At 37.0% G+C, this 17,387-nt stretch overlaps 1 pseudogene; it reads left to right on the top strand.

Moving 5' to 3' along the window:
* The first annotated feature begins 215 nt into the window (after window positions 1-215).
* LOC138814306 (coenzyme Q-binding protein COQ10 homolog B, mitochondrial pseudogene) lies at window positions 216-1,088 on the top strand (annotated as a pseudogene).
* The last annotated feature ends 16,299 nt before the right edge of the window (window positions 1,089-17,387 follow it).

Below are 17,387 nucleotides of genomic sequence, written 5' to 3'. Positions count from 1 at the left end.
GTTTTTTCAAGATTAAAGCACTGAACAATCAACTCACTGTGAATTTTTTTCCTTAAGGCTTTAGGAAAGAAAATGATTAGAGGGGGTTTTAATAAGTATTAAAACACCAAATAAAATAAAATAAAATAAAACACAATAATGTTTTTCAGTGAATGGTATAGTGACCTATAGCATGAAATGGCCAAGGATACTTGTTAAGAATGCAGCCTTAGAACATGGCAGCTCGAACTGGTCTTAGGCTCGGACAAAGGTAGTCTAGAGATGCCCACCAAAGTCAGCAACAGCGGCCTTCACCCCGCGCAGAGATCTGTGCAGCATGGAAGATATTTAGCTTCCTGTGGTATGCTGATGAGCAGAATTCTCCCAGTACATACCATTTTGCCCAAAGATCTATGTGCAAGAACTTTCTTCAAAATCGTTGCATCCTTAGTAAACAAAAGAAAAGAATATTCAGAAAGAAGAATTATAGGGTACTCAGTATAGGAAATGTAGGATGTAGTATCAGGAATGGAGGATTATAAGCCTTTTATTATAAGCCTTTTATTCCTTGGTGTAAAAAATCAGATATCATATCAAAGAGATCCGAATATTGTAAAACGCAATTCGAAACTGGGTTTCCTCTGGTGTTGGAAGGTTATACATTTATAAGGACCTTGGTGAAATCACATTTGGTAAAGGCATCCTGTACTGATGGGAAACCTTTCAATCATTTAGAGACTATTGGGCATTTTAGCCCGAGGATTCCTGGCTAACCAAGAACTTGTGCCCTGGATTTTTCAATTTCTTTTGAATTCTACTCACTTCTACATTCTCAGCTTGCCACGTTGTTTTTTGATGAAGCTGTCAAACAAATGGTAGTTGCATTTGAAAGAAGAGCATGTAAGCTGTATGGTCCAGAAACAAACGTACCTCGGGAAATAATGTTTCATGAAGTTCATCACACACAAAGGGGAAAAAAGAACCAGTGTCACCTACTATTCACATTGTTAACTTTTAGGAAGTGCTTTCATGATTTCTTTTCAGAAGTCAGAAAACATTTTTTAAAGCCAGCTGTGATTATAAACTGCTTCATTGAAAATTGCACATAGAACATGGACCCTCTTGTACATACAATTCTTTTTTGAATCAAGTGCAATTCAAACTAATGTGTACATTTGTAGGTACTACATTTATAATAAAATGTCATCGCTATTGCTAGAACACTGATGTCACTCTTCTGAGCCAACGAGCCTGTCATACAGCTTAGAATACTTCAGAAATCTTCATATATTTAAAGTTAAAACTTCGATTTAACTGTTTGTGAAGGTTCCTTGGCATTTTTGTTTTCTTAAATTGTTCTTACTAGTAGTAGTAGTACTAGAGCTTTTAGTAATTACTATAGTGCTATAGTGAAGTTAGTTTCTAGATAGTGTTTTGTTGTTGTGGGTCTTTCCTTGTTTGGTTTGGTTTTTGACTGGTAAATGGTCCAGAGCTAAGTTATTTTCCTAAGAGTTCACAACATTCTTCCACGTACTTAGGCTTCTCTTTCAGCAATGCTAATCATGTGTCAAGTTCTGTTGTCCACAGTAGCTTTATTAGGTCTCCAACATTATGCCCTCTCTATTTTCTATTTATTATGTATACTTTTTCAGTAAGTTCCAAGCTATTTTTTAAACAAATCAATGTAAAGACTGAAGTACTAGCTTAATAAAGTTAATTTGTTTATTTTTTGTTAAAAAGAAGAATGAAGCTTTAAGTGATGATAAGAATGATCAATGAAATTAAAGAGGATATGTATAGTAAATTCAAAGAGACAATTGGCTGAGTGGAATAAAAGAGAATTAAAATAAATAGCTGAATGAAATTAAGGAAGAAAATAGATAAAAAGTGGAATTCAATGCAGATATAGAAAGATATATACATCCTAGCTATGTGCTGATCTTAGTGACTCAAGAGGCTGAAAGGGGAAGGATCGTGGATCAAAGTCATACTTGGAAAAATTGGTTCTAAGGGTTCCATCTCCAAAATAATCAGAAAGCAGTTCCAGGTGAAGGTATGACTCAAATGGTAGAACACAAACCTGGCTAAGAAGGTGAGCAAGCACAAGACCCAGAGTACAAAGCCTGGTAACTGAAGAGATAGACAGAGAGAGACAAGGAGAAAGAGAGACAGAGAGGGGAGAAAAGGGAAAGGGGGAGAGAGAAAGGGGGGAAGGGAGAGGGAGAGGAAGAGGGAAACCCACTAACTGACAGACAGACCAAGATCCTGAAAAAAAATCACCTTGAAATTTTGGAAAGAAAGAGATCAGTATCTCAAATGTAACCTCAATTGAGACCAAGGACTGGTGGCTCACACCTATAATCCTAGCTACTCTGAAGTTTGAGATGTGAGAATTGTGGTTCGAAGCTAGCCTGGGCAGAAAGATCAATAAGACAGTCTTTCCAATTTACTAGTCCAAAACAGCTGGACTAGAGAAATGACTCAAGTGCTAAAGCATCAGTCATAATTGAAATGGCTAAGCAATCGCTCAAAGTCCAGAGTTCAAGCCTCAGTACTGGCAAAACAAACAAACAAACAACAACAACAACATAAAATAAAATACTAGTTGCAGCCTTCACTAAGAGGGTGAAACAATGTAAAAATCAAGTATCAGTCATTGAAGATAAAGCACAGTAAATAGAACACTCAGGTGAGACCAAGTGCACTAGGCTTTGTACTCTGGGTCTTGTGCTTGCTCACCTTCTTTGCCAGGTTTGTGTTCTACCATTTGAGTCATACCTTCACCTGGAATTATTTTCTGATTATTTTGGAGATGGAACCCTTAGAACCAATTTTTTGTTGTTGTTGTTGTTGGTCATCTGGCTTGAACTCTCAGCCTGGGTGCTGTCTTTCAGCTCTTCAGCTCAAGGCTAGTGCTCTACCATTTGAGCCACACAGCTCCACTCCAGTTTTCTGAGTGGTTTATTGGAGATCAGAGTCTAACAGACTTTCCTGCCCAGGCTGGCTTTGAACCGTCATCCTCAGATCTCAGCCTACTGAGTACTAGGATTACAGGCGTGAGCCACCGGCGCCCAGCCCAATTTTATTTTATTTTTTAAATTACTAAATGAGTGATTTGAGGAGGGAGTCAGCACTACTGCCCAGTTATAAAGGGGAAACAGTTAAAATGGCCTCATGGCTTCTTTCCTGTCTCCTTGCCTATCACATTCCAGGAATGTCCTCAAAATATGTGCAGCAATATAACTTTCCAGAACTCCCCTGTAAGTACTTAGGTTGGTCTTTATTTTTAACGACATTATTCTGCATGTATTTTTGTTGCTTGCTCTTCTCATGTAAAATATTGCCACAAATTTCTTTCCATGAATGCAGATCTACTTCCTCTTTTGCTTCTTCCTCCCCCTTTTTCCTCCCCCCCCCTTTTCCTCCTCCTCCTTCTTCCTCTTTGTCTTTCTCTCTCAACACAACTATGTAATATATACTTTGGTTTGGATATACAGTAATTTACTTAACTCTTCTAACTCGTGTCTATTTGGTTGTTTACTCTGTGTGTGTATGTGTGTGTGTGTGTGTGTGTGTGTGTGTATGTGTGAGTGAGTGTGCAAGTCCTAGGATTTGAACTCAGGGCCTGTATGCTATCCCTGAGCTTTTTTGCTCCATGTTAGCACTTTATCATTTGAGCCACAGCTCCACTTCTGGATTTTTGGTGATTAACTGGAGATGAGTCTCATGGACATTCTTGCCCTGGGCTGGCTTCAAACCACAATTATTGGATCTCAAACTCCTGAGTAGTTAGGATTACAAGTGTAAGCCACTAGTTCTGGCTTGTTCACTGTACTTTATAATTTAAAACTATCTGAACAGAACATATTTCAGAACAAATTCATGTTCCTCTACACATTTCAACAGATTCATTCTGAAAAACAAAACTTCAGCATAAAGGATATTTGCATTTTATATAAGATTTTTCAAATATTTTAATATGAAACTTTCTATGTGGATGTTAGAAAACGACCTATGAGAAAGTTTTCAATGATTGCTCCCATAAATACCCAAAGATGCAATTCTGATAGTGACTTTTTTAATGAATGATAATGATGTGTTCATAAGCATTGAAACAAGAAAAATTAAACATATAAGCTGATAAATGTGTTATCATTCTAAATTGTTTATTTTCATAATCTACTTTGATCTTAGGAAGTAAGTTTCATAAATTTTTAAAACTTGATAAATATATCCATGAGAATGTTTTAAGTATAAAGGCTATGTCCTTGCTTATAATAGTATCACATGTCAAATATCTATATTTATTTATTATACATCTAATATATACATGTGTATAGATTACACATCATATAACATATAATATGTATGAGTTTTAGAATAACATAAATCTTATTTAAGAAGACTTTGTATGGCTTACAACATTTGTCTTCATTTTACCTAAAAGAATAATCATAAAGTGTACCTAATTTGCTTATAATACTCAAAATGTTCATCTAGAAATGTTCATCTATATTCCTACAGATAGTGTTAGTTTTCACCATAGCTATTGTGTTAGTTTGAGTATTACACTTTTCTAAGCTCATATCCTTACTGAATAGAAATAATAATCTTTTGTATTAGTTACTTTGACCAGTTTTACCTTGTATTATTATTAAGTAGTTGTACAAAGTGGTTACAATTCCATAAGTCAGGTAATGAGTCAAATGCATCTTGATCAGTCATCTTCCCATCGTTCACCCTCATTTTCCCCTTCCCCTTCCTACCCTCATTACATAGTTCCATTTTTACATAAGGTTCATTTGAATATAAGGATTGCACTTGCTCACCCTTCTTGCTCCATTCCTGTCTCCCAACATGTTTCTTCTTCCTAATATTCATTTTGTTAAACAGTTCATCAGTCAGAGGGGTTACATCATTGAACCCCTCCTCGACTTACACAATCTTTTGTTGGTTTGTATGGACATGCATAAAACCATATATATGTTATCATGTGTTTTTGGCCCAAGCATCAAATACTGGTCTCATATATTTTAGGGAAATTGTACTTGATGCAAAAGTTTAAACTACTATTTCAAAAGAAAAAGAAATTATGTGGTTTATCTTGAAAGTGTATATTCACAAATGTACCTCAAGTAGTGGGGTTGAAAGAAGAGGGGGGAAAAAAAAGAATAAAAGTTCACTGGAACCCCGTGATTGATTGGGAAGAGCTCAACAAACTCACATAAAATCCAAAGGGGGGAAGTGGTCAGACATTGGGTCAAATCTCCATTCACATGTTGTGTAATAAAAGGCTGACTGTAGCCTTTCAGCCTTGCTTCTAGTCGTAGACAATGGCAATTGCAGAGCAAGACTAATAACAGGATTTAGCATAAATCCACCACAGGAAGTGAACAGTTGTACGGGCAAATAATTAGCCAGGAAACATTTTATAGCAGCATCAGGATGCATCCATGAGCTTTCCAACGCTCAATGCATTTGTGATCATGAAAATATAATTGGTTCTCCGTGACTGTATTTGTGTTTGTTTGTTGTCAGGTGTCTCTTTTCCCCTCCTTTCTTTTTACAAGCAGGCCTTCTTTTTCCTGTCCTAATTTAGCAACCCCAGGAAGGGTTTTGAAGTCTCTCAAGGGAGGGGTTCAGAATGTTCTTTTTTTTTTTTTCCTCCTGCTGGTGCTTTTTTTTTTTTTTTTTAATTTTATTGTAAGGTGGATGGTGTTTATTTTGCACAGCTAACAAGTGAGTTCAAAGCAATACATTGCTCTTGAACTCCTGCCAGATTCCCAAAGCTGAAAGCTCCCCGGCATGGTTGAGCCCCGACTGATTAATTTGCAAAGGAATGCCAAACTGCATTTTCCACCACCCGCTTCATTTGACACTTGAAGGAAAGCTAAGCGGGAGTGTAAAAGGAAAGAAGCACACTCAAGGCAGCACACCCGGATGTGAATTCACTTCACAGAGACTGGGAGCTCCGTGCTAAGCACTTCTATTTCCGTCTTTCCTCCTTTGTTTGACTTGCTGTTTTTTTTTTTTTTTGTAAGGACTACTAATAAACATGGTTTTTGTTCTTACAATATCTATATTAGGGGAAGTGCTGTCAGACTTCTCTCTCTGTAAGTCTTTCTGTCCACATGAAGCTGCTTCATCTGATTCACCAAAGAGCAGCCACATCAAGACAGATGCCAAATTTGGGGGACAAAAATTTAGGACAAGCCAAATTTTTCCTATTTTAACATTCTAAAGGAGGAGGCAACAAAGCTTGATAAGAAATGTACTCATGTAATTGTAACCCCTCTGTACAGTATTTTCACAATAAAAAAACATTTAAAAAAACTCATTTCCTCACAGTAAAAGAGAGCTACATGTATGTTACCAATCTCTGTTGCCTAATTGGAGTTTAAAATATCAAACTTTATTTAAAATTTACATTTAAAACATGACATTGGAACTGGGAGTCAGAGTACAGTCCTGTAATCCTAGTTTTGGGGAAGCTGAGGCCAGAGAACGGTGAGTTTAAGGCCAGCCTGGGCTGCATCATAAGACAAACAAACAAATAAGCAATCAAACAAGTACAGTAAATTCATCTACACACCATTGCCTTAGGCATTGACATTAGAACATCATGATTATCCCTGATGGCTTCCCCAAAGAGTTTGCCATGCTTTATATAAACATTATCATCGAGATGAACAGGAATCTCACCTCCATGGGGATACCATGAATATCAGATATTAAATACTCAGTAAATATGAGTTATTACAAAATCAAGACAGTTTGGAACTGGCATGAAGCATGAATCAAGAATTCTCGCTAATAGATTTTCAAGTATAAGCAATGTCTTATTTTATGAGCAGAGATCTAGAGGAAAAATAGGCTCCAAGTCTGGTATAATTGTAAGCTTTATATTTCAGTTTCCCCCCCCCTTTTTTTTTTTTTTGGTGCTGGTCCTAGAGCTTGAATTCAGAGTTCAGGACCTGGGTGTTGTCCTTGAGCTTCTTTTGCTCAAGTCTTGCTCTCGACTACTTGAGCCACAGCTCTACTTTCAGGTTTTTTGGTGATTAATTGAAAATCAAAGTCTCACAGACTTTCCTGCCCAGGTTAGCTTTGAATTGAAATCTTCAGATCTTAGCCTAGCCTCCTGAGTAGGTAAGATTATAGGTGTTAGCCGCTTACCTGATTTCTTTGTCCTTTTACAGGGTTAGTTTGTTCTCAGGCTGGCTCCCCTCATGGTTGCAAAAAAAAAAAAAAAAAAAAAAAAAAAAGCTGACCACAAATGAGACAAGTCATTTCTTTACTCAAGTCCAATAGAAAAGAGAAAAGGAAAGTGTGCCATCAATATGAGTTAAAGCAGCTCTTCCTTCACTAGGTCTGTGGAAACTTTGTAGCTATCATATGTGATATAATGATAATCACCAGGGAAGTATTTTGCCCAGATAGTTTTACTCCTTATTTCCTGTGTTGGGTTCTAGTACAAGGGCCAGACACAGAAAAATGGGTACATTGACCAAAGTGGGGTTCTGTTAGGACAACAGAAAGGAATGGTGGGTCTATTACTTTGTGACCCAAAGATGGTATTCTCAAGTTGAATATTTCCCTAAAGTTCTCTTTACAAAGGTAAAGCCAGGATACTTAACAATATCCAGGAGCTATTGGCCATTATAAACTTGAAGGGCAGAAAATGGAAGTAGACACTATTAGTAGAAGTTTAAAAAAATTAAAGTATGTAACTAAGATGGCTTGCTCACTTGATAGAATATAACCTTTATTAAGGGACTGGCCATTTCCCCACCCATCTTAAACAACTTTAAAAGGAAGTTTGCAAGAGAGGATTTCTATAGCTTCCACCGCTCTCCCTCCTCCTCATCTCTCTCCAGTGCCTCCTACTGATGGAACCTACATGAAATCTAAGGGCATGGGAGCCTTTTTGATGCATGTTATATAATTCTCCATTACTTTGTTTTCTACAATCACACAGAACATTACATGTGCAAGGATCATAAGCAATGAAGCACAAACATAGGTTATGGCAAATTTAAAGATTTAAATATAAAATGCCAAGTAGAATTCCCCTTACTAAAAAAAATGTGAACATTTCCCTTACCATTGTTGTAGAATGAGTCACTTTGAGATGAGTCTCACTGTATTTCAAATTACAAAGTTGACTTTATAAACTGGAAGTCCTGAAGATGCATTGTAAATCTTTTTTTTGGTCGGTCATAGCGCTTGAACTCTGGGCCTGAGCATTGTCCTTTAGTTCTTCAGTTCAAGGCTAGTGCTCTACCACTTGAGCTACAGCGCCACTTCCGGTTTTCTGGTGGTTTATTGGAGATAAGAGTTTCATGGACTTTCTTGCCCGGCTGGCTTTGAACTGCCATCCTCAGATCTCAGCCTCCTGAATAGCTAGGATTACAGGCATGAGCCACTGGCTCTCGGCTGCATGGTAAATCTTTTATCATCAAATCAGATGACTACTTGGTTCTTCATTAACAAACAGACTTGATGATTGACAGCAAGGGCCACACAGCCTTCTCTCTTCCTACACCTCTCCACTCCCAAGGTCAGCTGTACCCTGTTTCTTCATATCTCCAAGCCTTCAGGGTAGACACACATTGTAAGTGTCTACCTGTTCTAACAACATAGATGTGCCATAATTATTCAGAGTTAACACATTGGATTAGGTAAAAACCATAAATTTACCTCCCAAACACATTTCTTCATTAGCCCCTGTCATTCATATAGTTCTGTCTTCCCATGCTCATCCATTTACTGTATCACCAAGGCTGCTTAACTTTTATTCTTGAAATATACAGATATATGTGTGTATATGTGTTTATGTATGTACATATACACATATAGAGATGTTCATATATATGTATATATAAAAATATGTATATTTAATATGTCCTTGCCTTTCAGTACTATCAAGACCTCTGAGTCATCCATTTCCTTGAACAATATTCCTCCCTTTCATCTATACAACTCAATAAAAAACACCGCCAATTTTGTCTCCTAAAGATTCATTGCAATTCCACGTTAGTCCAGGCTGTCATTGTTTCTCGGTTTTATCATTGTGTTACTTTCCAGTTTCATAAGCATTTTACTTTCTCAAGCACTGTTCACTGGCTTCTCTTCATGAATCTAAAATGCAAATATTCCTGAACCACACCTCTGCTCTCTTCATTATCTCTCTCTCTGTGTCTATAAAGGCTACATCATCTTTAGCCAGAGCTGATAATGAATCTCCTCTTCCCCCACTCACCCATTCCCCCCACTCCAGATTTCACTAAGTAGTTTCTAATTACATGCTAACCATAACCATAAACACAAGTTACCAAAATCAACGCCATTTAGTCATTTCCTGTTCTTTTATGTGCAACCTGTGGTTCTTCAATACCTCTAATTATTGAATTAGAATATATTACGACATTCTCCAAAGGGCACACAGTAGTCAAGTAGCCATGGATAATGATAATTATACATTTAGTTCTAGGGCTTTGTTTTAAAAGATTGAAATTCTAATGACATCTCTACCATTCAATTACAGAAAACCTGCAGTGGCTCAGACTGCTTGGTTCATTTTTAATCTTAGTGAAGAATGGCAATGGTAGTGAAGGTAGCAGCTTTGTACTGAGCACCAACAAGGCGCCCTGGTGTCGATAAATGTTCCACTTCCTCAATAGCTCTTGCATTGTGTCTTGTTCTCTCTATTTTATAGGCAAGTAGGCTAAGTCTCAATGAGACCCAGGTATTGCCCCAAAGCAAGAATTCCCATGTAAAGATCCAACACAAATCTCTGCTTCAAAAACTCATTATCTTGATACCATGGCACATTTCTTGAAAGTTAAGAAGTACATAAGTGGGCTGGGAAGGTGGCTCAGTGGTAGAGCGCTTGCCTTGTATGCTCGAGGCCCTGGGTTCAATTCCTCAGCACCACATAAGCAAAAAGAAAAAAGCCAGAAGTGGCGCTGTGGCTCAAGTGGTAAAGCGCTAGCCTTGAGCTGAAGAGCTGAGGGACAGCGCCCAGGCCCAGAGTTCAGGCCCCACAACCGGACCCAAAAAAAAAAAAAAAAAAAAAAAAAAAAAAAAAAAAAAAAAAAAAACAGCCAGAAATGGAGGTGTAGCCCAACCTTGATAAAAAAAAATAAAATAAAAATAAAAAAAGAAGTACATAAGTAAGTTGTCTACTACTAATAAAATGCACATTGTTATAATTAATTCTGTGCTAAATTAATGCATGATTTTTACTTATTTGGAAGAAAAAATTGTTAAAACTTATGCAACATAGTATTCATTTTGAACTTGGCAATGGAAATGTTCATCTAAATAAACAGCTTTAGGTGTACTTGTTTATCTTTCTAGACCAAGATTCCTGAAAGTCTCAAACAATTAAGAAGTTTCTCAGAGAGGAGTTGATTAACTTCCCTTTCCCTCCACATGTAAAACTACATCTCCCATCTGTGCATTCTGTCTCCATCCTTCCTATTCTGCAACTGTAATTTTACAGATTTTTCAACAATTAGTTATTCAGGAAAAACATTTATAATCAGTCAATGAGAGGACCCTATGACAAGGAACTGTGGCCCTTAGCACTTCTTTGGCTAACAGACAATGAGGAAGTCAAATTTTCTAGTAACAATATTAGTGAACTTGGAAACAAATCCTTTAGTTGAATCAAATCTTGAGAACACTATAACCCAAGCTGACATCTTGACTGCTACCTCCCAAGAACCCCTTAGCCAGAACCAATCAGATAATTTGCTTCCAGATTCCTGACCCTCAGAAATTGTAAGATAATAAATGTTTCAAGCTGCTAAGTTTAAGGATAATTTTAACATAGCACTTAGCTCAGAAAATTTTCATAAGGGTAAAATAAAAGTAAGTGCTCAGAAAAATAAATGATATTTTAAAAGTCTATGTGAAGGTCAACATATTATTATGAGTAATCCCATCTCCCATTAACTTTAAAAATTGACAAAATGTCTCAAGTATCTGAAGAGAGATTTCAGTATGATGAATCCAGCTATGAAAATATACTTCTCAAATTTCAGGAAAAGAGCTCTAAACTATCATAAGCCATGTTATTTATTATGGACAATTCCCAATCTATTTTGTCCTGCCTCACAGTGAAAAGTGATTTAAAATAATCTATCTTAAAAGGAAAATTTAAGAATATTTATTTTCCCTTACTAGGAGCTATTACTCTGTAGCACTAAAAAGATAATGGGTCTGCTGATATAAAAGAAATGTTACAAGCATCATTTCAGAATACAACTGAAAACAGATCAAATGTGAGAATACCACATGTGCATAAACAAAAATTTCCCCACAAAAATCTCTTGTAATGGAACCAGCTTCCATAGTTCTACACTTAAATTGTTAATGATTGTGTGTATGTACTTATACTAGGGTTTGAACTTAGAGCCTTTATTGCTCACTTGTTTTTTTCGCTTAAGGTTGGTGTTCTACCACTTGGGCCATACCTCCACTTCCAGCTTATGATTGGATAATTGGAGATTAGAGCCTGATGGATTTTTTTCAGCTCAGGTTAGCTTTGAACCAGGATCCTAATATCTGAGTATCTAGGATTACAGTTGTAAGCCACTGGTACCCAGTGAAACTGGTAACGCTTTTAACAATTACTCTACAGGAACAACAAAGGAAAACAAAACAAAATACCATGTCATTATCTAATGTAATTTTGGGGTGTTTTAACAACTGTTAATGCTTTATTGATTGCAATTCCAGAACTAATAATTTCAAAAGCATTTTAAGACAGGATTATTATGATTCTGAATATAGTTAAAAGAAAACCATTCTGGTAATAGATGGTCTATAACAATATATGCTTTATTTATGACTCATTTTCTACATCAAAGAAAGTTTTGAAAAATACACAGAGAAGAAACAAAACTTAATAAACCAAAGAAATGCAAGTGCTTTATAAAGCTGTAAAACACCATATAAATAACAGGTATTATAATATTGGCAATGTCATTATGAAAGCAAACTATAAAATAACATTTGAGGGGAAAATGTGGACAGTAAAAAAAAAAAACAAAAGCTACACAAAAGAATGAAGGAGGAAATTTAGACTCAGTCTTGTCAAGAGCAATGTCCTTCTTAACCACTGAGAAAAACCATTTCCATTAGAAGGAGAGGATTTAAGTGGTTTTAGCATTGCAAGACTATAATATTCCATAAGGATGGAAATCTATGGGGAGGGAAAAAAAGGTCTGTGAGTAATAAAGGAAATGAAACGAATAAAGGGTGGAGGGAGGATAAGAAAGAAAGAAATTAGAGGATGCTTCTTATAACAATATCATTTGAATGTAAAACTTAGAACATCTGCTTCTTATAAAAATCTGAGTATATTTGCTCATAATAAGGGAATATGTTGACTTGCATCTTCAATTGCAAGAAAGAAATAAAAGCATTATTTTTATAAAAGAAACTATCTTAAGAACAATAAGGTTGTCCATGACTGGAAAAAAAATGGAGCTTTGCGCAGACCAGTGGCTATTCTGTCATATCTTTCAAAGGTTATTACTGGGAAGGATTTTAAGCCAGAAGTAGTAATATAAATTTGGTAATATTAAATTACCTGTATCTGTTGAACGATGCTTGCTCTTTATTTGACTTCATTTTCCAGTTCTCCTGTTATTTAAGGATTGTACATGATTTTACGAAGTTAATACTTCTTTTTAATGTTTTTTTAAGATTTCTTATGCTTTACAAAGTCAGTTCTCTAATTTTAGAGAACATCTTCAAATGAGTTGTTAGTGATACAGTTCCTCTTAGCATGCTGGACAAGAAAAACCTAGACTCCAAAGTTTTGTCAATTCCAAGTTTTCTTCTTTAGTTCAGGCAATAGGTTCTTTCTCTCTCTTTCCTGTCTTTCCCCTGATCTCTCTTTCCTCTCTCTCCCTCTTTAATAATTGCCACAAAGATATAAGATAACCTTTAAGCTGTATTTCTTAGAAATACAACTTTATGACTTATCTTTACTAATTTCTTAGAATATGTTCATTACTATAAACTTCTTTAGGTTTGGAAGTAACTTTCTAATATGTCTACTTCCTAATCGTGTACTCCCTGTCTTTCAATGTAGCAAAATCCTGTTATTCATTGCTTTTCTACATCTGATTATATTTACTTTTAATTAAGCATCTAGCAAAATTATATTTTCTAATTTTTTATAGTCGCTACTAATAAACCCCTTCATAACTCATGTAAATTAGAAAACAATAAGCTTTCCCAGAACATGACTGTCTGTGACCACATTAGGCCTCATGTTCAATAGGTAGGTGTTTATCACCTGATAGAAAGGCACCACACTAGAAAGCGTGTACTGGAGAAAAAGTTAAGATGAATGATCTAATCCATCCACTGCAGGTGCATAAAGGTTTTACAATATTTTGCTGGTATCATTCCGACCCAGTGTACAAATTTCTGGCTGTCCCAAGTGCTGCAAATGTCTTGAATTGTCTACTTTACCATTGGAATGATTGGCGACTTGCCACACCACAACTTTGCTTTAGAAAGAGCCCCTCAAGTGAAATGAAGAGTTAAAACAATTATTGAGATAATTCAGTTTCAACACATGAATTTAGAAAAACCTGCTCTTTCAACTTTATGTAGATTAGTATTGTCTACAAAGATGAAACTCATTGCACAATTGTATTTCACCTCTAGACTCACATTTTTGTGTGTGTACAAGTTAGACCTGACTTCATCTGCTATCTATTATTCAGTAGTTCTTTGATTAATTACTGTCTAGCAAAAGTTTGCAGAGACAGGTTTATAGCAACACAAAAGACAGATGAATGCAGTGAAAACAGTGGTTATACCTTGGGGGAGGGACATACAAAGCAACAAAAAAATCATCTTATAAATATGTATAATTTGTGGAGGGGAAGGGAAAAAACAAATCGTTTAAATAGGGATACAGGTGGACCCATTGCAACAATGAGATGTACAAGCTGTTATGTTGAAAAACAAACTTTACAACTTTGGCTGGGGGTGGGCGGGTGGGGCGCAGAGGGGGTGTGGGGGTTGGGGGTGGGAGATAGGAAGGGATGGGAAGGGGAAACAAAGGAGAAGGCAACAATGCTTGATAAGGAATGTACTCATAATCTTGCCCATGTAATTGTAACCCCTCTGTACGGTATTTTCACAATAAAAAAACAACAACAACAACAAAAAGACAGATGATTTTTCTGCTGTCTAAAATAATTCACTGTAAAATATTTGATGATTGATCTCCTTGAAAGTACAATAAGTTAGTTGACTATGATAAAGACCTTTATATTATATGTAGTCTTTATATTATATGTATATCATCTGTACCCAAGGAGATTTAGCATTTCATTTAAACAATACTTACTAATATACATATACCTTTCTGTATGTATTACTCTCTATATATACACACATATGGATTCTGAATTTGTACATTGTAGGGTCTTCATCCGTCCCACAAAAGACGGACGGGGTCCAAGGAAAGGTAAGTGCGGCGCTCGCCCCGTTCCCTAGCCTCCCTCAGCCCAGGAGACAATTAGACACAGTGGGGAGCAAAATCCAGCAGGTAGAAAAACTCGTTTATTAACAGAGAGCAGCCCCTTTTAAAGACAAAAAGGGTGGGTGGTATGGTAAGGGAGGAAGAGGAACCAATCACTGTCAAGGTCACACCCTATCATTCACCTGAGCCTTCACGGGCTGGTTAGGTACTGATCAGAAGATCAATTGGGGTCTGCCCACTCAACCCCCTCCCAGTGCCATCTTTGCTGCCCATGTGCTCCACAGAGTACATGTGCTTTCAGAATCATAAAATTGATGTTTCTCCTCCAATTTCCCCATTTCCATTAAAGACAGAAAGTCAAACAAGCACCAGTGTCTCACACCTGTAATCCTAGCTGTGCAGAAGGCCAAAATCTAGAAAGCATGATTTGAAGACAGCCTGGGCAGAAAAGTTCATAAGACTCCATTTACAAAATAACCAGTAAAAGCCAGGCTGGAGGACTGGCAAAGCACTAGCCCAAGGCCTTGAGTTCAAACTGGTACCAGAAAAAGTAAGAAGGAAGGAAGGGAGGGAGGAAGGGAGTCAGGCAGGCAGCCAGTGATTTTTTTTAAATATGAAATAAGCTAGTGATTCAAATGATTGTGTATATATGGACATGAGTTAGAAATAGAGTAGAATAAATAAAATACAAAGATTCTACATGTCTCTCAGAATATATTAGCCAATCATGATTTCCAAATTATCTCTTAAAAATTTATTTGTCATAGAAATGGAATATGTTTTCAGTTTTAATTCATCTAATACAGCTTGTTGTATGCTTAAGGGAGATACAAATCCTCTGGGGGGGCAGGGGGAGGATGGGAAGGGATGGGAAGGGGAAACAAAGGAGGAGGCTACAATGCTTGATAAGAAATGTACTCATTGGCTGAGAAGGTGGCTCAGTGGTAGAGCGCTTGCCTTGCATGCATAAGGCCCTGGGTTCGATTCCTCAGCACCACATAAGCAAAAAGAAAAAAGCCAGAAGTAGCACTGTGGCTCAAGTGGTAGAGCACTAGCCTTGAGCTGAAGAGCTGAGGGACAGCACCCAGGCCCAGAGTTCAGGCCCCACGACCGGACCCACCCCCCCAAAAAAAGAAAAAGAAATGTACTCATTATCTTGCCCATGTAATTGTAACCCCTCTATACAGTATTTTCACAATAAAAAATAAAAATTAAAACTAAAAAAAAATCCTCATAGTCATCTATGAGGTAAAAGTTCATATTACAGCCCTGACTCCTTCATTTTGACCAGCAGTAGGGATATCCACAAATATTCTAAGGCTTTTTATTCTGGGCTCCCTGGAATAGCTTCATGAATCCAAGTATTGTTTTCAATTTAAAGTATTATTTCTTTTTTTTTTCTCTATACCACTACTAAGACTTGAACTCCAGGCTTCAACATCTTGCTTGACTTTCATGCTCATATCTGGTGCTCTATCACTTGGTTTATGTTTCCAGTCTGTCATTGTTCTAGTCACTTGGGCATTGAGTCTGAATTTTTCTTCCTAAGCTGGCTTCAAACCACCACCTTCCAAGTCTCAGCCTTGTGAGTTACTAGGATTGTAGGCTTGAGCCACTGGCACCTGGCTACTAAGTTAATTATGTTTTTTAGTGTTAGAGATCAAATGCAGAGTCTTAAGCATGCTGCAGAAGAATTCCACCATAGAGCTACATCCTCAACCGTCTAGATTAAATATAGATTTATGGGACATCCTAGAGCTGGACTTGGTGATATTTGTTAAGTTTCATCCCTTTTCCTCTTCCTCCTCTTCCTCCTCCTCCATCTCTTCCTCCTTCTTTTTGTTGTAGAAGTTTTGTTCTAGCAATATTAGGCAGGCACTCTTCTACTTGAGCCATTCACCAACTCTTCAGTCATCTTCTGATTTTACTTTGTTCATGAACTTCCAAGAAGCAGGCTTTTTCGGTTGTTCGCCTATGTCAGGAATATAAGGAACATTCAGTTTCTTTTTTCTTTTTTTTTTTTTAGGTCCAGTCATGGGGCCTGAACTCTGGGCCTGAGTGCTGTCCCTCAGGTCTTCAGCTCAAGGCTAGCACTCTACCACTTGAGCCACAGTGCCACTTCCGGCTTTTTTCTTTTTGCTTAAGTGGTGCTGAGGAATCGAACCCAGGGCCTCAGGCATGCAAGGCAAGCGCTCTACCACTGAGCCAACTTCCCAGCCCTCAGTTTCTTTTCTAGCTTATGTCCATCTTTCTAACCTCTAAATGTTGAGTGATCCCTAAGCTTAAATTTAATCCCTTTATTTTTATCTGCACTTAGATTTTAATGTATCTGGCCCATTCTCAAATAATTAAAGGTTATTTATAGACTCATAAATTTCAGCTCCTCTTTTAATCATGCCTCTGACCTTCGCCAATCACCTACTCATCTTCCCAATTTGTAGGTCCAACAAGCATCTCAAGATGAAGATGTCAAAAAAAAAAAGAAAGAAAGAAAAACCAAATTCATGATTTTCCAATCAAACCTGCTCCTCTTATTCTATTTCCTGATGCCTCCAGTTTCTTAGGCTAAAAACCTCCGAGTGTACTTTGTCTTGTCTTTTGTCCGATCTTTTCTCCAAACCCTTAGGAATACATTTTAGAAACAAACCCAGCGTTGTACCCTTTCTTACAATAGCACTTTTTTCCCCTACTACCACCACTTTGAGTTCCATCATCTCCTGCTTGGATGTTTGAAGTATTCACTTAAGTCTTCATTAAAGGAAGTTTTCTGTTCATCCCAGGGGCATAGACAACAGGGAAGCCTGTCTGGAAGCAGAACTCAGTCGCCATCCTAGATCTACTGAGCCTTTATTCTAACTAGATGCTCTGTATCTTTTATGCAGGGGAAAAT

The sequence above is a fragment of the Dipodomys merriami genome, unplaced genomic scaffold, assembly GCF_024711535.1.
Source record: "Dipodomys merriami isolate MVZ:Mamm:240054 unplaced genomic scaffold, mDipMer1.0.p SCAF_6, whole genome shotgun sequence".
Taxonomy (NCBI): Eukaryota; Metazoa; Chordata; class Mammalia; order Rodentia; family Heteromyidae; genus Dipodomys; species Dipodomys merriami.
This window is presented reverse-complemented; position numbering and strand designations above follow the sequence as displayed.